The 21,059-nt window shown below is 37.1% G+C and overlaps 1 protein-coding gene across 1 annotated transcript in view; it reads left to right on the top strand.

The window, feature by feature from the left end:
- The window catches only part of PUDP (pseudouridine 5'-phosphatase), a 61,799-nt gene that overhangs the window by 467 nt on the left and 40,273 nt on the right, over positions 1 to 21,059 (top strand). The gene's annotated exons all lie outside the window — the stretch shown is intronic.

Raw genomic sequence — 21,059 nt, 5'->3', positions numbered from 1 at the left:
GCCTTTCGGGGGCAGATTTCGCCTTAATTAAAGTAACAGAGCAGGGTGCTCGTACTTAAAGTAAGAGAGCGGGGTACTCGCTCTGGCTGGCGGAGGGCTGAGCGAGGCCGGGGAGGCTGTGGGGAGAGCGGTGCGGAGCAGGCTGGGGCTGGCAGCCGGGAAAGGTGGGCAGGGAGCGGGACGGGCAGGCAGCCTGGGCTCAGGGACCCCGGGCCGGGCACTGCCGGAGGCCGGGAGCAGCGGGTCGCGGAGGGCTGGACAGCGCTCGGCAGCGCTTAGAGCTACCGTGTCCGACTGATGAGCCTGGACAGCACTCTGATAGTGTTCACTTAGCTTTGGTATCAGTAGACTTTCTGCTTTGCAGGATTGCTGTATAGCTTGATGCTTCCTGTGCTGCCACTCGGTTCGATCTTGATGTTTGAATAGTCGCTATAATTAGGACAGTTTTTAAGTCTGCTCTTAACTCTTCCCTGAATCAGGACCCTCTGGTGAGGCATAATGGAATATTTTGGCATGTGACTTAGTTATTGAAATAGTTATTGTGAGTTAACACGCAGGAAGCAGTTCTGGATATAGGTGAATTCCTAAAAGGTGTGGACTGGAGGTGTGTTCCTTCTTTCTGCAAAACCTGAATTGTTGCAGTTTCTGAGAAGACTGAAATCTGATGAATTACACTGTGTTTCCAAGAAATGTGCATTTTTCCCTCCCTCAGGGCTGTAAGAGGTGAATGTGATCCACATTTACCTTCTAAAACAAAAATGGCTATGCTATGCAAAACAGTGATTGAGTTACATTTAGGTTTTAATTGTATTTTCAACTTCATCACTGGACTCTCAAATAGCCTGGGGATACACACACACACACACACACATATATATATATATATATGTGTGTGTGTGTGTAATCCTATTATCTAGAACCAATTATTTTAATTTTGTTCTTAGAAGTTTCAGGAAAGCTTTTTTTAGTTACCACAGCTCTTTGCCAGAAGCTGGAAATCTCCTTCGCACAGACAATAGTCACCTTAACAGGACAGTATTGGTAATGATACATGTATGTGATTTCTTCTATTTTAAAAAGTTACGCATTGTATTTCAGAAATCTTTCAACTGCACGGAAATAGACTGAAAATACTCTTCAAGTATCTTTCAGTACAGAGTAGTAAAAGTGACACTACGTTGGTGATTTTCACTATGTGCACTTAATTTCAGAGGACTTCAGTATGTTTCAGCCTCTGAATACTATGAAATGTTTAACATTCTTGGTGAGTCTGTTTGTTTCATGATAAGCAGTGACCCTTGGGAGGCAAAAAGGCAGTCAAGAGACTGCTTGGACTTTCCCAAGGTTTCTAAATGTTTCAAGAAGTTTGGAATAATTTGGGGGAAAGAGTCATACAAGGCACATAAAATTAGATTCCCTCTGCCCAACCTGCCTACTGTAAATCTTCTGAATGAGACAAATGTTCATATTGATGTTAACCTACATAAGAACCCCATAATTTTCTTATGAAATTTTTAATGTCCCGCATAATGTTCATTGGAAGTGATAAAATTAATAACATACATATTTCAAGAAGCTACAGAAATGGCCCAAATGTACTTCCTTTCAAAGAGTACAAATAAAAGTTTTGGTATTGAATATCTATTATTGCTAACTTTTTAAGTGGTTGGGTGATTGCATAGTTTAGAATCAAATTTAGAAATTTGATTGCAAATTTTAAAATCTGAAGCTTCAGGTTTTGCAAAACCTGAATAAAGTAGTGTCTGCAAATGTACATGAGTATTTTTAGATGTTTTCACCTAAACCCTACTGATTTTATAGAACAAATATAAATTGATCTATAATGATGAGAAAAATTGAGCATTAAATTCATTGGATGCAATGTGCCTTGAACTTGCTTTCTGTAATTGACATACTTCTAATTAAGGAAGGTAGGATATCTTCTGATAGAAAGATTTCCAAAATCTTTGTGAGTATGAAGTCCTTAAATGAGGTCGGAGATGTTCACAAGGTTCTTGACTTTGGAAACAATCCAAGTGTTACCCTATAAAACCTGCAGCCTATACTTTACTGGCGAATCCTTGGCTGTGTGGAAGTTTTGCTGAGTCTGATCAACTGATATTTTACCTCCCCCCTCCCTCTAACATAATTGAGGCTGATTAAGTTGTCCTTGAGTTGCACCTTGATGTATCAGTTTACTTTCAACACAGAAGTTACTGCCTCTGAGCTGCCTGTGGAAGTCCTTCAACCCTTTCATTCAGAGTCCTTCTGTATATTGTTTCAAAGGTTATCTAACACCAGGGGTTTTTTTGCATTTCTAATCAATGCAATGTACTCTTCCTTTTTTTTTTTTTTATTACCTAATGTTTCCCTTTGAGCTCTTGGATGAAATCTTAGGGGTGATCACGCACTGTTCACCCGTCTGTCAGCCTCCTTCTTCTGCATTTCTAATCAATGCAATCTGCCCTTCCTTTTTTTTATTACCTCATCTTTCCCTTTGAGCTCCTGGATGGAATCTTAGGGGTGATCACGCGCTGTTCACCCGTCTGTCAGCCTCCAGCAGGCTCCTCTCCGTAGGGGTACGTTGTGTGACGCCTCCTCCCAAGGTCAGGCCAGCTCTGTGCTGCCATGTGCTGCTGCAGGTGCATGCCACAGCCTGCAGCTCAACTCCATCCCACCTCTTCCCAAAGCATAAGGGTCATTGAGTCCGTACCTTGCAGGACTTCTGAAAAGTAGAACAGAGGACTAAGAGCCTTGTCCAAAGGCTCCTTGAACTCTGACAGCCTTGGTGGCATGATGACTGCTTGGGGGAGCCGGTTCCAGTGACTGATCATCCTCTCATGCAGCTTCATTAATTGTCGTAGTTGATTAGTGGTGCACTGTGTAGTAGAAACCAGAGGAAAAGGAATAACTACATCTTAATTTTTGTTGTACTGCTGTACTTTCTCAAAAAAACCCACCTAAAACAACAACAAAAAAAAAACCCACAAAAAACCTCCCAGCACTTCAATTAAGGCATTACATTTCTTAAGTTAAATTTCTACTTGATTTCCTACAAGAAATTACAATAAATGCTCAGAATAGTAGATTGCTTTTTCTTGAAATGTGGTAGTCTGTTCCTACAGAAGACTACTGTTCTAACTGCTAGTGTGTGGTCTAGTTAAAAATGTTAAACTATTTAAAATATCAATTAATTAATTAATTAAACATACTTATAAATTAATTTAATATAATTAATTAAATATTTAATAATATTGAAAATATTAAACCTACTTAGGCATTTACCCAACGCATAGTACGGGGTTAACAGATAATAAGAATAACAACAACAACAGAAACTTGAGATATTTGATTCCTAAATGGATCCTGTTGTTACAGTTGTACAGTTTGGATCTTGACATTTTAGCATATTGTAAAAACATACAAAATCAGTGCTAAAGATAGAGAAGGAAAAATCTATTTAACTTGTGCAGAATATAAAACTAGAGTAATGCCCCCCAGGATCTATCATATAAACTTACTGCGTAGGTTTCTTTTTAAACTATGACAAGTAGTTTTGTTATATAATTGTAGCCAATAGCTACCCTACTACCAAAACACAAATAGGATTGAATGTTGCCTTTGATGATCTGTGCTTAAACTTATAGGGGACTGAAAACATTTAAAATTCTCTACAAGCTACATGTGTAATGTGAAAAACACTTTCACTCTCTTGTGAAAATTAAAAAAGTTTATTAAAGGATGATAGGAGATAAGGACCATAAAGCAAAGGTTATCATGACCGGGGGCATCTTGGCACTCATCTAAGACCACACCATCACCTTCAGGGATACCCCTTAAATACCTTTTCCCTTTCATCAGTTTGTTGCATGTTCATAGACCCCTATGCATATCCATAAACTAGTTGACATTTTCCAAGAAATATTTTACATGGCTCCTCCTTGGGTCTGCCTTTTTAGAGCATGCATGTTTCTTGGCTGTGGTTCTGGCTCCTTCTCTTTATCCCTTCTAGTTTGGGCCTTGCTCCATACTTTCTTGAAATGGTGAGTGCTGATAGTTGGCATATCTGTAGCAGATGTCCTTATCCTGTGTTCATTGGATGTTATCCCATCCAAGCAGGCATTTTAACACAAGCATAGCTATTTCACTATGTCTAAGCTTAATTAACAACAGAAAAACAAGCTATATCTTTATAGTAAAGTTACTTTTACGCCATATATATAAAGCCTATTTTAATATTTGTAAAAAGCCATTATTATTATATGTATCAATAACATGTAATAGTAACCTTTCCCAAATGAACTTAGGAAAATGGCTGCAAAGATAAAATATTTCTTAGCATTGTGCTTAAAGCTGAACTAGAGCTAAATTAACATGTAAAGAGCATGACACTTTAGTATAGGAAGTTTAGTCATATATTATTTTTGTTTAAATTTCTCCTACGAGTAGGGATTGTTTTATGTAAATTATTATCCTTGTCAGTGCCCCTCAGTGTTAGAAAAGAGTATCTTAATGTGAGATAAATCAATGTGTTCAAATATGAGAGAAAGTTCCTAAAGCAGCTTAGTTTTGCAAGATAACTTCACCATAACTCAAAGTCATATTGGACTGCACAGGCACAGGTATGCCAGCTTGTGACCATTTCCAGAGGGATGGAATGTAGTTAAAGCAACTGGGATCAGAAGTTGCTGCTTTTATAGCCACTGTCTCCTTTGTGTGAAGACCTCTGTGTTTTGTGCCACTTCTAAGACACTTCTGCATGACTGGCCAGACAGGTCATCTCTGGTCTATAATGTAGAAGAAATTAGCTTGAAGATAAATTCCTTGTAGTGTTGTGAGATTCACAAGAATTTCAGTATGTTTTCTTTCTCCCCATTGTTACGTACTCATTGTCACAAGGCCAGAAGTCAAAAATGTACTCTTACTTTCATTTTATTGCATGTTGCCTAGGAGATGGCTGTTACAAGAAAACTGATGAGAGTTCCGTGCTGGAGTTTGCTTATGTGCATGCTGTCTTATATTTAAAACAGCTTCCTATTTCTTCTGCATCAAAGCAAATAACACCAATTCCATTAAACATCAGTCCTCTCTAGATTGGTCTATGTTATGCCTTAAGTGCAGGAATTAATCTTCTTAGGCTCTAACCTGGCAATCTTTGTAAGCCTATTTTCTGCTTCTGTGTAGTGGAAACTTACTTTCTTGTCATTCTCACTTTCTATCTGATTTTGGGAACAAAGAGGGAAGGGAAAATACTCTCTTGCCCCTGTGTTCAGTATTTGAAATTTGTTGCAAAACTAAAGAGATTAAGGATATTATTGGATTAGAATACCCTATAGATGCTTCATGAGCAAATCTTGGACATAAGTAAAATAGCTCCTCATTGAGAATTAACTAACCATAAATACAGTAAATAAGATTTGTCATATGCTTGAAAGCTAACCTTTTAATTTAACAGCAAGAAAAATTTTGGCAAGAACATAACAAACATACTAACCCAGAGTCTGACTTCTGTTATTCCCTTGATTGATTTGTGAATTGCCTATCCACATGGTTGCTTGTTGTTTGTGGTTAGAATAACCCAGAATCAGAGTAATTTCAGTGTTCAACAGGGGGTTTTTTTGTGAGTTTTGGCTTTGATTTCTGTAGTGGCTACCACATTTCAAAATGCCATGGGCAGCATTAACAATGATTTTTTTTTTCTTGAGAAATTAACCAAGGAATGCTCCCAAGCTGAAGGATCCATGATTTGATTTTAATGTTGTACAGGAATTACACACAAATGCAGTGTAGTTTTGGTGCTTATTTATGAGTTGCCCCAGACCCAAAACATTTGGTTATAAAGAAAAGAAAAAAAAAACAAACAGAGAAGTCACGTGCCAAACAGTTAATCCATAGAGTTTTCCAATTTCCCATGTGGCTTTTGTTTTCTGACTGTTACACACTTGAAATTGCATAGAGAGCCTGTAGTAAGTGGAGAGGTATGTTTTGAAAATGCTGGGAATGTAGAGGTTCTGTTTAGTGATTTTAGAGGTGCATACAGCAGTAAGACCATTTATTAAAAAATTCATCTCTTTCTATGCCTAAAAGCAGATTTTCAAATCTGTTTGTAGATGATAAGGATTTGTTGCATACGTAAACTGGCATGTGTATAAAGTTCCAATTATTTTGCTTTGAATGTAAATAATAAGGTGTCATAAATGGAATAGAATTTCACACAAAGAAAAGGTGCATAGAATTTTCCATTATAATAACACAATTTCTAGCTGCTGTATTCCAATTTTCTTCTCACTTAAGAAGAAAAACAGCATTAACAACCCTGGTTTTATTATTCTACATACTGGCAATAGTTACACTCTGTACCATCTTGGACCCAGTTCTGCAGCTCTTGTTCTGAGTAGCTGTAATTCATTCATGTAGCCTTGTTGTGAGTTGCCTAATTGAGCTCTTGAGAGTGGAATTTTTCAGAACATTTTAATTTGGGCAGGGTGGTTTCTGGTCTCTGAATTCTGCTGTTATATTATCTCTGAGACACAATCCTGCTCTTGAATACTGGCATTTACACTTCTAATGGAGGAAGAGGAAGGGTGATTGTGGTTGCTCTTATTTTTAACTTTTTTTCTTTTTTATTGGCAACAGACCTTAATGGAGATGATAATTTTCACACTATGACCATTGCTCTTTTTAAGACCAGGAACTATGTTAACTAAAAATACAGAAGCAATTAAGCCAAATATCTCCTCCTCTCAAACTTTATTGCATTCATTATGGACATCTCTGGCATGAAGTAGATACTGCTAATGATTGTTGCTGCTCCTGTTATGTGTTTATGTACATCTTTGTATCCATACTAATTTCCTCCACAAGACTACTCTGAATTATATGACCAACAAAATTTTTGTGGCTTACAATGGTTCTCTCAGAGGCTCCTGACCTTGACTTATCCTCTTTTGCTCCCTTTGATAATAATAAGAAAATCATTGTTCTGACTTAAGATTTGTTGAGATAGTGTTAACCTTCATCAAGATTGTTTTTGGTACTTCGGGGAAAACCATCCTCTATTTTTAATCTCTGTTTTTTGCTTCCTTTGCTTCAATAACTGGTGAAGAATGTATCTTTTGTGGCTCTTTTTTCTTTGATGGCTAAAAACTTTTTTGAACTTTCTTTTTTAAGCAATATTTTGTTTCTTGAAGGGTTGCATACCCATTGACAGTGTCAATTGTTGCTGTCTCCATGTATGTTTTCTGTACTTGTGCAGCTTTTAATAATATTTTTATTTTTCTTATAATGAATACCATATTGAGTAGTAGTTTGGTAGTATATATGATGCTGCATTTTTGAAAAAAATTCATCTAAGCATACATTGCTCTTTCTCATGTACTTTTGCAAGCTATTATTATATATAATAGCTGGTTTCTTGTTAAAATGTATTCTTTACTTCCTCTCTCTTTAGAGAAAGAGGAAGAAAAATATGACATATGACATGTGACATATTTTTGTAAAAGTCATCAAATAAGTACTAATAGACTGTGTCTCATGAAGCAAGTTTATTTCTAGCTTTTGAATGATTTCACTTGGGCACTGTGGGAAGAGATTGGATAGAACTGAGTTACCGGCTGTGGCACGTTCCTGCAGAATGCCATGGTGGCACAGAGGAGCAAAAGGGGGGCACAAAGGAGCAAAAGGGGGGCACAAAGGAGCAAAATGGGGCGCAGAGAGGCTGTCTCCACCTGACCTCGGGGGAGGAGGTGCCATGCAGCAGAGCCCTACAGAGAGGAGCCTGCCAGAAGCTGACAGACAGGTGAACAGCACAATGGTCACTCCATAGAAGGACATTTAGAAAGTGTTGCTGATGTGGCAACATGGGATAGGCCATGTAGTGAGAATTCTCATGTAAGGAGATACTGTGCCTTGGAAAAGTGTATAAAACCAGCTTGAATTGTTGAATAAAGGATTCAGATTCCCTCCCAGTCTGAGTCCATGCTTCAGTCATTACAGGGCACCACTTATGGGTTAGCACTCCAAACATTGCTTTTTTCTCTGCTGCTTGTTTTTGGATTGCCTCTGCCTGTGTGTGGTTCTTTGGGATAAGTTTCACATGCAGTTTGTCTCAGGGTAATGCAAGGCATTTAAGAGGAAAGCCCACCTTACTTACTATTTGTCAGTCCAGTCTTTCTGTCTAACATCTGTGTGAAAGTGCTCATGACCTTTGTCATTATATAATATGGGCAGTGTTAGAGTGTCTCTTTGTTGCAGCTCATTAATGTGTGCTCTCTGACCTGCTGTAACAGGGCCCTGTGTCACCTTTGCTCTCCACAGGATGGGCTCGTGCTCGCCCTTTGCAGCAGCCCCGTGCTCGCACGTGCTGCGCTCCCTGGCTTTGCTGCCAGGCTGCTCAGCCCTGGGCATGGATTGTCAGCTGTGCATAAATATGAGTTCAATCAGGTTCTTTTATCACAGTGTCACTGTGTACATAAAATAGCCTGTTTATGTCAGGGCATCTTTTGGAACATTGTGTCTTCAAAATTATCTTCTGCTTTAATTGCTCCATTTGTGCACAATGTAAGCTTAAACAGACTATCTATTCAAACTAATAGAATATACCTTTATTTGATAACTGACCAGTAATAAGTGGGATTATATTTTATGGATTGGGATGTTTTATGAGTTTGACACTGGTACTGGTCATTTGGGAACATTTCTAAACAGGAGGAAAAAATATGTACTAATACTAGGAGAAGGAAGTAAAAGATGATATGTATTTAATGAAAAAAAAATAGGATTATAGTGTATCAGAAGGTTTGAAGTACGAGAAATTAATGGTTTAAGATGGAGCATGAGTATGCTGAGACATATTTCATTTGAATAAATTGTTCTATGGTAAAGATATTTTTCTTTGCTTGTTTTGTAATTTACATATAGGAACCTCCTTTGACCTGTCTCTCCAGGGCAGAAGAGTATACTCATGCATGCCTGTAAAGTGACATAACTGTGGATAAAGTCAGCATTCTGCTACAAGATCATTATTACAAAAAATTGCACCATATGAAATGGTGGATCTTTTCATGCTAGGACTGAGTCTTCTCTATAGCATTATATTATTATTGCTGGGCTAACAAAGTGTTCTTTGCTTTATGGCTCAGGGGAGATGGAGCCATAAAGAGCTTATCACAATGTAATAAATTTCTAGTCTTTAAAAATTAAAAACAGTGTTTCATGGGGAACATGTCTCAGGAAAATGAAAGTATTTTGGCCACTAAGGTATTGTAGTCTATCTAATTGCTATTCTGCTGCCTAATAACTTTCACTGTTATTATTGTTGTAGATCATATTTTTATTATATTTACCCTTTTACCATTTTTAATTTAAATGTTTTCGTTTTTCATGGATGAAGGTATCTAGGAGTAAAGAGCAAGAAGTAGTGTTGCTGTTCTGGTTTTGTGTGTTCTAAAATGTCAAATGTTGTATGTGTCAGTTGATTGCAAATTCCAGAGTATTGCAAAATTTAATTTCTTGGAATGTTTGATTCAGAGTTCATTTTGCATAGTTTACTGTTTATCATGGCTTTGTCTTTTCCAAAATAGAAATGAACTATTCCCCTTTATTTTGCAACTTGTTTTAAAGAGTAGGTAGTGAGTATATGGATTTAACATTAACAAGATAAAATTCTAAGTTGTTAGGTTACAAACAAACCTTGAGATTTGATCTGATTGTCTTAGAAATTATTCTCACTATCATCTTGAAATTCTCATTTTATCTGAGTCATCTTGACTTGGCAGCTGATTTGATAGTGCATATAAAAAACTTTTCCCAAACCCCATGTTCTTTATGGCTTTCTTTTTCTTAGAGGAGAGCATCATATAAGTACATAATTCAGAAAGATTGTATTATGACTGGTTACAAAGTGCCCAATACCTAGGTGATGTAGGATATCAAATGTATAATATGGAGCACCTTACAGGTACTGGACTTTCCATGGGTAAAAGTAAAGGAATTGGTTACAATATGCTGTAGTTCTGTTTATATAACAGTAGCTACTCCCTTCCTTCAATCCATAAAAAAGTGGCATTGATAATGTAAGCCCAGAAGCGTAAATCATATATTCAAAAAAATAATTTACAATTATCTATGATTACAGCCATTGTATAACTGTACTTAATGGCAGTCTAATTATGGAAAATGTATTACCCATTTTAATTGTCTATAGTGGGGCCTTGGAAACAATTGCAGACTACCAAAGAAATTATTTTTTCACAGAATAATGATGATGATGATGCAATTTAATTGCTTTAGTACTGACAGTGTAAATGCTTCCTATTTCCAGTTCAAGAGCTACTTAAGCTCCTCCGTTAGTCCAGTGTAGGGAGTTAAGATCTCAAGAGACATGCTAGGTTTTCTGTAATTAATAATTAGGATAGAGAGTACTGAGAAGAAGAAATCCCTCTTGTAAAGAAAACAGCTTTTTGTGTGTGTGTGTGTAATTTCAATTTTATTTGTTAGTGGAAAAAATTTTAAGTTGTATAGAATACGAGTTCATAACAGAAATTATGAGAGCCTGACAGCCCTGTAGCAATACCACCATCGTCTGTGTCAACCTAACACAAGGACAAAATCTCCAATCTCTTTGTTTATGACAAGGTCAATGACTAAAGCAACCCTTTGTATTAGAAAGTGTAGACAGTAGCTGTAGTCAGCAGTGTACAGTTCTCCTTTCTCTGATTGCAATGTTCTATACAATTGGATTCTCTTATTAATAGTTAGATTTGCTTTTCAGAAAACAGAAGAAAAAAAGGTATTTCTGCTTGTTGATTATCAGGTTTGCATTTTTGTGCAAAGTTTTTAATCTCTTTGAAAACTACTTCCCAGAGGTTGTTAGAAAGATGTGGCCTAGAGTGTGTGCAGCTCTTGCAGAAAAGAAAGGTCTTTGGGTGACCAGCTGTGAACTTGTACACCTCATAGTTATTTTTTCCTTACATTTAGGAAACATGTAAGTTACCCTGGTTATGCAGCTCTAACTATATGCTAGGATGTATTCTAACAGTTTAAAAACATAATGGGTCAAAAAGTATAGGACTTTTAATCTAAAAGTCATTAAGTTCAGTGGCTCAGTTGAATGTATTCAGCAAATAAATAAGACACTTTTCCTTTTGCTGATTGTGGGAGAAAGGATACTGTATTTTTTTCCTTCTTTGTTTTTTAGATAGAGTGAAGGAAGTTTAGGCTATTTTTGTAAGTAAAGTAAACAAATCTCTTCTATCTGCTTATTGAGCATATAAATTCCCAGCCTGTCTTTTGCAAGCAATGTTACAGTAAAACTAAGAACACCCCAGTGTAGTAACTCCTGTGTCAGGCTTATTAAATTTCAGCCACTGGAAAGTGAAGCTGTTTGTGTCTCAAGATGTAAACTTTGACCTCAGCTTGCAGAACTGAGGCAGAAGGAAAGAAAGATTGAGGGAAAGTGGAATGATTTCTAGTTCAATTCTCAGTATCTCTCTTTATTTTTATCACATTACTCATATGGAAGAATGAAATGATGGACTGAAATTTCTTGCACTCTTTGAGTCTCTGAACACATTTTTTTCATTTAGTAGGATACACAGCAGTGTTTCTTGTAACTCTAAGCTGTCACACTCAAAAGAGAGTCATAAGGTAATATTTCCATTATGCCCAGAACCACTCTCGAGCAAAAGAAGATTCAGCCTCTCCTCTTTGAGATACCTAAAAATATAACCCTAATAGCTACTGTCAGAGAGTCTCCTTCCAGGTTTCCATTTCTCCTGTAGTCCTCATGTGAATTGGGTTCACTGACATGTTAGTGAGATTCTCTCTCTGAACCTTTTTGTAATTACAGTATTCTTTCAGGATTGTACTGTATATAAGTTTTATGTCTTCTTATAAAACATCTCTGATACAGTTTTATTATTTTTCCCATTTTAAACAAGAGATGGTAGTATTTAGGTTAAATGCATTTTGATGTTCAAAGACCTTATGCTTCTTTAAAGTTTTCATAATGTGCTAAAATAATACAAGGTCAGTTTGACTCAAGCATGGGAGTTAAGATTTCTTGATCATCTCCTCTTTGCCAAAAGAAAGGGACACTCAGAAAAGCTTTAAAAGCTGAAATACTTTACTTGAAAGTGAGCGCTGGATCCAGTACTTCAGCCTTTAGGTACCCGATGTGTGCCAAACTTTTAAATGTTGTCTGTGTCAGTTCTACTACAATAAAATAATTGTGTGCAGTTGTTAAGATCTCATTATTGAGAGATGCCGCTATCCAAATTAAGGTACAAGCAGGATCATACACCCAAATCAATAGTATGGATTTTGTTTAACAGTAAAATGTAAGGTAGAAAGATTAAAAAAAGAGAGGAGGGAGAGATGGACAGACCGGCAGACAGACCGACAGACAGATCAAGCAGAATATAGTCACCACCCATGGATCCAGCAGCATCCCATTGGTCCTTCTTCACCCTGGGCTTCTTGGTGGTGAAGGTCCCGAAGTTGTTGAAAAATTTTCACTGTTTATACATTTTAGCAAACAAAGGAATTGGTGTTCATTGGCTACATAATTCTCTTACTCTATTGGTTAAATAATTCCCTCACTTCTAATGCTGATTAATCCCGTGCCCAGTCTTTCTGAGTTTTAAGTCAGGGGGTTTCTTGAGTCAGTGGGTTCTGATCTCCCCCTGCATGATTTAGTCTGAGCTGATTTTAGCAGTGTTGCTCAGTTGGTTTTCCTTGTCCATAGTCAGCGATATATTCTTGTCCCCCAGCTTTTTTTACCTCTTTCTAGTTTGAGATAACATTTAGATGACACTACCACCTTTATCTTTTCTCAAGTTCCTGTCAGGTGGCTTAATTTACAGTCCAAGTTCCAGGAATCAATGCAGGTATATTTCGGGGAGACACCTTCAGTGGTTGCAGATGAGCGTTTTCTTCTTTACAGTTTGCCACAATGGGCAAAGTCCTTCAGTGGTAACAGTGTTTGAGGCAGGCAACCATAATTTTTAAATCCTTACAGCAGCATAGGAGTGGATGAAGATTTTTGTAGATGAATGTCCCTGCAGTGATTTCAAACTGAGGTGATTTGAAATCCTTTCACAGGTATTTTGCATCAAATATTTAATTTTGAAATGTTTCTTCCATGTCTTACTTGAACTGTAGTTGATGCTATTTGCTATTGTTTTTCAGGCTTCCTAATCAATCTGCATGTGCCATATTAAGTAGAGATTTTATATGATCGGAGGTAGAAATTTTGGGCAATAATTTTCATTACAGAATGCTAACTTAAAATACTCTGGTAAGATTTTCCAGTTAATGAAAGTTAACTCAGTCTATTTTTAGTTATATAATAACTAAATTAGCTGTAGTACTACCTATAGAACTGTAGTTAGAATTAATACTATTAAATAACCAGTGAAAGTTCTAGTATTACTAGGTAATGCTAGTATTATACTAGTAATTTCTACTAAGTAATACTAGTATTACTAGGTAGACTAAAACACGTAAGCAGAGAGGCTAAAGCTTTTTAGCAAAATTTCAGATACATACTGGGAGGAAAACTATGCAGCTTTTCAGCATCAGGACTGAGAATTAGTGTGTAAATACTCATGAAGAAAATGAATGCTGTTAAAAATCTGTTATTGTGTACTAAACTCTTTAAGTAGCAGTTTGTTGGGGAATATTGTTACAAAGACCTTTTACTGATAGAGTATAACTGCGCTTGAGTGACTGGCCTAATTTCCTGTGAATTCTTTTTCCCATGAGAAAACCATGAGGTGTTCTCAGTGCACAGCATCTGCCAGCCTGTGGTTCAGGTTCTGGAGTACAAATGGTATTTTAGCTCAGAAGCACAAGTGTTGTATGTTGGGTGGGGCTATGAGCAACCTGATCTAGTGAAAGGTGTCCCTGCCCGTCAGGGGATTGGAATAGGTTGTATTTGAAGGGTCCCTTTCAACCCAATCCATTCTATGGTTTATGTACCTATCTCTCACTGGGTTCAATAGGGCTTAGTTAAAAGTTTCTATGGCCAAGTATAAGTTTTGTTTCATCCTGACAATCTTAAGCAAGCTGATTATATTCTAAAGCAAATTGCACTCTTCCAGTATTTCTGTGCTTTTGCCAATGGGGTTGGGAAACAAAAAAACCACCATTTGTGACAGTTGTAACTTTGGGTAGTCTTTCTCTGGGCTACAGGCTGTATTTGATCTAAGACTCAGTTGGAACTTGCCTCTGGTTTACTGCCGAGTCTGGAGGCAGGACAACAGTTGCTGTTGTGTGAGGCCTTTGAGTACTCTGTGAGACTAGCCCTCTGTTCTGATCCTCAGTCCCTCATGGGAGGTGAGGGCTCTGGTCACACATCTTCAGAAATGCCTATGGCTCACCTCTGTGGAAGTTCCCTGTTGTGTTGGAAGTTCCTTTTATTGGTATCTATATGATGGGTTTGAATTTTCTTCTACAGTTTTCAAACCAACAGTCATTGCAGCTCATAAAACATAATTTTCAATTCACTGTATCATACTTGCCTCATGAATCTCAAAGGTCTGATTCTTTTTTGTGTATTTTAGTTTGTTTAGTTACTATAGTTAGTATAAGAAGAGCCTAGTGTACAACTCTTAAATAATTATTGTGACCATGTCTTCTGTAGTAATTCTGTCACTTTGCTCTTGTATGTAGATAGTCTGTGGAGACCCTGGGGGTACATTTCCTGGTCTAGGGAGACACAGGAAGCTTCCCTCAAAAAGTTGTTAGACCCCATTGGCCCTTCTCCTGTTCCTATGTCTGTTCCTATGTCCCTGAGCAACTCCCCTCCATTCCCTGATTGGCCTTTGTACTTGAGAAAGCTGGATCGTCCTTGTGTGCTGTCTGGGGCTTGAACATCTCACCTGTGGCTGAATAAACATCTGTGGATATTATGCGAAAGTCCTTTTTGCTTCCTTACCCTGGACTATGCTAGCAGCAATTCAGCTTGCTACAATAGTCAGCCATGATGAAATGTCCTCGCTCTTGGAAAACCAAGCCATTTGATGGTGTTTGGTTTTTTGCTCTTGGTGTTATCACTGCAGAGAAATCACTCCATCAACAGATTTACCTCAAAAATTTTAGGCACTCTTGAGTGGACAGAAGAGATTGTCTTTATTAATCTGTAGTTCTCTACACTTTCTCTGTGGTAGTAATGTTTGACGTATTGCCACCATTAAATTTAGAACATTGTCCAAAGCCACAGTAGAAATATAATGTGGTTTTTTTTTTTCCAATTGAAGCCACTCTGTCTTTTAAAATGTTTCCACTATTGAGGAAACAGACATTTTGGCAGTATTACAGAAAGTGATTTAGAAACATGTAGCACTGAAAGTCAAACATCTTGAATTTGCAGCTTGATCAAGTCTTTATATACATATATATATATATGTATATATAATCTCTTTGAGAATATATGCATATATTCTTAGAAAGATGAAAGTGTTTTGAGAATAAGGAAATTAGTATTAGGAGACACCTGTGACACACTGAACAGAATTTTCCCTATGGCCTCATGTTGTGTTTCTTTTTGAGGAAGGAATAAAGTTTCCTGACCCTTTTCCCCTTTCACAACTTTTTTTTTTCCATTTCTGCTCTTTTAGGTTGTGAGTTAAACAGAACAACTCTGGGATATCTGTTTAAGGAAGGTTATGTTTCCTTCTCTTCCCAGAGAAAGTATGTATTTGTATTTGGCTTTGTGTGCAAGGTTTTGGTAGCAGAGGAGTTGTGTGGAAGGGTGGGCTACAGGGGTGGCTTCTGTGAGAAGATGCCAGAAGCTTCCCTGATGTCTGACAGAGCCAATGCCAGCCAGATCCAAGAAAGACCTGCCTCTGGCCAAGGCTGAGCTCATTAGTGACAGTGAAAACACTTCTGGGATAACAGATTTAATAAGGTGAGGAACACCTGCTGAACCACAGCAGCCAGGGCAGAAGAGCTAGAATATCTGAGAGAAACAGGCCTGCAAGCATCAAGATTGGTGAAGAAGGAGGGGGAGGATGTGCTCCAGGTGCTGGAGGAGTCCTACTCCTGCAGAGGAAGGAGCAGCAGAGATGTATGATGAACTGACCACAGCCCTTCTTCTGTTTCACCTGTGCTGCTGCAGGAGAGGAGGTAGAGAAGTTAGGACTAAAGCTAAGCCCAGGAGGATGGGACAGGTGTAAAGGAAGGTTTTTTAAAATTTGGTGTTATTTCTTATTCCCCTTTTCAGATATAATTTCCACAAATTGTGTCTGTTTTGCCTGTGATGGTAACTGGTGGGTCATCACTCCCTGCCCTCATCTCAACCCATGAATCTTTTGTTATATTTTCATCCCCTTGTCCAGCTGAGGAGGAGAATGACAGAGTAGCTTGGGACTCGGCTGAGTACCTGGCCCAACCAGGGCCAACCCACTAGATTCTTAATTAAGAAGATACAATTAGCTATTATTCTGCTGACTTTGATAACACAGTGACCCTTCTGGTTTCATCTGCCTTGTGAGGGAGTGATTTTACACAAGTTCCTTGGAGCATCTAAGTTCAAAACAACTTTTTAAACCTTGTTTTGCATTCCTTGGGCCAGTGGACTGCTGCTCTGTGTTTTCAGCAACATCTCAAGAAGAGGAGGTACCCCCTTGGTGAAAAGCTAACTTCCTTGTGAATATGCTGTAAGCTGATAGGGTGTTCAGAGCTGGAAATTGCTCGTCTGGTTGAGAACATTGCTTCTATAAATTTCCATGGTATAGTAGCTCATATAGTAATGATAGTAAAACTCTTGCCTGACTTGAGTATCCCCATACACATTTTAAGAAGCTGTGTCTCTGTAAAGTGTGGATTTCCACCCAACAGACAGGGTTTTGCAGGTATCATTTCAACTGAAGTTTGCATAGTTCTGTCTTTAATGGTTAAGAGCCTAAGAAAGCATATCAGGCAGTTTCTATGAATCAATAGCTTTCTATTTTTAAACTAATGAGATGCTGTCACATAGATGATGCTTAATAAGTACATTTTTAGAATGTTTTGTATTAAGTCATGTATATTGCCCTTGTATTTCAAAGTTTGAATCCCTCGTGCTCTGGAATTGAAATACAGATTTCTTTACGTTTTCATGTGTTGTTTTGCATTGGTGCCAGAGTATTGTTTACAGCTCCTCATCAAAAAAGTTTCCATGCTTTATTTGTGAACTATTTCTTTCACTTCACTGTGGCATTAAAAAAGAAGGATAAGGTGTATATATGAATACAAGATAGCATTAAGATATGTTTGCTGTATTAATGAAAACTAAAAGCCTTCTGAATTTGTTCCAAAGTTTCTTCCTCTCCCCATAGAAGTACCATGTTTCTCTGCATATAAAATGAGAAATTGGCTTCCTCTGTAGCTGCCATTGAAAAATTCTCCTAGTAATATAAGCCCACAGGGGGAAATACATGATGCTTGTTTGGGAACAGTTTCATACAGCTGCTGTTGTTTGAGAATCAAATTTACTTCCTTTTTAAACCTGTTAGCAGTAACTTGAATTCATGGTAGGATCTCTCAGAGAAGGGCAAACAGACTGATAGCACTGAATTAGCCAGTAGCAACATGTTTCTCTGGACCTAGTAAAGTAATCACAATGCAACATCTTTGTCTACCTTGGAGTGTACTTGTATTAACATTCAGGTACAACGGAAAATAAGAAGTAGGTTTGCAAAAATTAAAGCTCCAGAATAGTCTTATACCTGCTCCTTACTAAAATGAATAATGGATATTTTCAGTGAGTTTTTCTAAGTGCTAATCAAAAATGTAATGGTTTACAAATCATTACTCAGTTAGATTGGAATCAGTAATTTTAATTTTCAGCAATTATTTTTTTTCCTGTATCTTTAGAAGTTGTGGTTTATCAATCATGTAAAATGGTTTACTAAATAACTTGTTCTTTGTAAGTAGCTTATGATTTTGAAGTAGCCATTATTTGGTGCTTGATGTTCATTTTAATAGATACTTCACCTTCCTTTAACTTCCAGGGAGCAGTAAGATGAATTTAAATGGTACTGGTTATGAGAGAGGAAAGGTACAAGACATGAATATGACAGCAGCATTTCCCTTGGTTTGGTGGTCCAGACTGCCTTTGGGTTCAGTTTGCCTGGTTGGGTTCATCAGCCTTGACATTTAGGCATGGCGCAAATGTTTCACTTGAGCATGTGTGAAACCAGAGCTTATTTCCTCCTGTGGCAGTGAAGTGGGTACGTCTAAGATGATAAATTTAGATTTCATTTTTATTCCTAAACAAGTTCATGGGAGGAATGGGGAAATACTTCAGTAAAGAATGGAACATTCCTTTTCCTTGTGTACTTTCAATGCTAAGCATTTTGAACCACATTCCTTTAACAAGCCCTTTAGTCAAGAGGCTCCAGGTTGATTTTTATTCATTGGCTAGTACTCATCCTGAGTTTCTTTCTTTAAAGGACACTTTTGCCTGTAAAACACAGTTCTATACATACACCATATAGAAGTAAATATATAAAATAAAGGCCTGTATGCTTTTTTATACATATATGTGTGTGTATATATATATATGTACAAGCATATAAATGGTTTATCTGTATACAAGTGTATATATGCACGTAACATAATAGCATAAAAAATGTCAGGGTATGTTAGAAAAACAGCCTTAGGCCCTTAGGATGGATTGAAGGACGGAGTTTTGTTTTCTGAGCTAGTGCTCTAGCAGTTAGGCTATTATGCAAAAAGTAATTTCTGTTGCCTGCTTTCCTCATCCCTACTTTTGCTAGGCTGCTGTAAGTGATTTTGAGGTCAGCTGTAAAACTGCTGGGTATTTTTCCTTTTAGCCATCATGGGTGACCATAGTCATGCATTTTTAAACTAGGTTTCATAGTAATGAGAGTGTGAATGGAAGAATGTTGAGGGGGAAGTGCAAAACTGACCTTTTGACACAACCTGCAAGACAGTTGTCTGCTGTAGATGGGTTATTTAGAAAAATGGGTTATTCAAAGAACTCAAAACTAGTGATTAAGATGAGCTATGGCTAAAAGGAGGTTTCGTGCCTACTAATACATTTACTTGATATACTAGAGATTATTTTAGAATAATAATAACATAAAATTCCATTAGAAGATGTATAACCTTCTAAAAAAGTTAAGTTCTGTATTCATGAAGTCAGAATTTTCTGTCTTAAACTGTCTTTATGTGTAAGTGATAAACACAAGGCTTACATACTGTTTTGATGTTTGCTGTACCCCCAGCCTAGGTAGTTCTCCTCATCTAATTGTGACTCTGCAGTGATTCAAGCAGATCATGCACTCCATATATTCACTGTGGTGTGTTTCCAAGTGACCTGCAGGTTTTCCTGAATACATGTCAGCATACTTTTGTGCCAGATCACAAATTGAGTAATCCAGTGCCTCTGTCATTTTGGTCACTTTATTTGTATTTATTGTGGCTGGCTTTTACACACTCTAAACAACACCAGTGGAGCTGATTTTGCTTTTATATTGAAGAAGGGTCACTATAAAAATGACTAGAAGATGATATGTGACTAGGGAATGAATATTACTCATTCCCAGTGAAATGTAGCAAGCAAATGGACAGTACATTGTGCTGATAATGTCCACATAAAAGATATTTCAAGAGATGAGAGCTAAAGATAAAAAGAGTATTTTGAAAACTTATGCATTTACTCAAAATTGCAGGAGCTAAGAATTCTTGCTTTTCCTTTCCACTGTTAGAACAGGCCACTGCTACATATGCCCAGTTGTGGTCTCAGTTTGTATTCCTGATGGAGGCTTGCAGCTGGAGCTGGATTCACTTGCTGAAATGTGTGAGTGTGAAACGCTTGGGATGCTGTAGGGCATCATCTGACTGCTTATGCCATTAAGTGTGAGTTGTGCCCAAATTACCTTTTGAACATTAGATATGTGTGGATGTCCTGGACATACCAGAGTAAATACTAGTAAGTGCTTACAATTAGGCACTTGAGTTTAACTTCTAATTCTTCTTGCTTGTGTCATTTCATCAATGGGTTTTATTCATGTGTGAGAGCTAGATATAATTTGTTTTGTATAGTAGATTTATAGCAGTATGAAATTATGCTTTCATATGATATGTTTAAACTCTGATCAATCATTTGAACTGTGTGTGGCTCCTTTCTTGTTACAATGGTGAAAAAGCTAGCCTGCCTTTTTTTTTTTTTATATTGCCCCTTTCTAATAGGAATAAGAAATCTTGAAGTTATATCATTATTTAGTATTTGTGTAATGCTCTTTAATTATTAGGGAAACATATAGCTCTTCCTTTGTCTTCAATCAAAAGAAACATGTCCTTTTCTGTTATACATGCATACAGAAATTCAGCTTTATCAGCAGTGATCTTCTCAGATTCCAGTTGGATTATGTACACTGCATGTGTACATAATATTTTTCCTCAGATTTCAGATTTGATTTGTGTGCTGTAGTGAAACATCTATTTCAGCAAGTAAAATACCAACATCCATGCTTTTTTCATCTGCTCATGAAAATTGAAATCATGTTGATTTTTTAAAGGAAAATAAATAAAATTTCATTCACAAGTCAGCTATGTAATATTAAAAATGCAGGACACTATTAAAGTAGTATATTTAGCAATAAGGCTGAACCTTTCAGTTCAAATAGATTAACATGTAATTATTGTAGAGACCCATCAGAAAATTTTCATAATCTATAATTTTTTGTTTCCTTGCTTTGTTTTAATTCTGCTTAGCTTGTACTATTTAATAGGATGAGGATTGATTTTCACTTTCAAATTTAAGCTTAGGTTAAGAATTTTATGCCCTTCACCTGGTGAGTTTGAGATACAGGAGAAAAACTAGTTTATTAAAAAAAAAAAGGAAAGTGAGAGCTGTGAATTTAAAAAATTGTATTCTTAATTTACATTTCTAGCTTGCAGAGAGTACCAGCTGGTATTTTCAAGCAAAACTGAGAAATTTTTGTTATTGTTCTCTTTTCTTTTCTCCTTTCTTGTGTCAGCCAGCTTAGCACTTTTCAGAGCCCATTTGCCTGTGTTTCTGTTGTGGTACCTTTCCTGTGTGTTTT

This window comes from Melozone crissalis, unplaced genomic scaffold, assembly GCF_028551555.1.
Source record: "Melozone crissalis strain CALT ecotype California unplaced genomic scaffold, PUWL_Pcris_2 ptg000013l_1, whole genome shotgun sequence".
Classification (NCBI taxonomy): Eukaryota; Metazoa; Chordata; class Aves; order Passeriformes; family Passerellidae; genus Melozone; species Melozone crissalis.
This window is presented reverse-complemented; position numbering and strand designations above follow the sequence as displayed.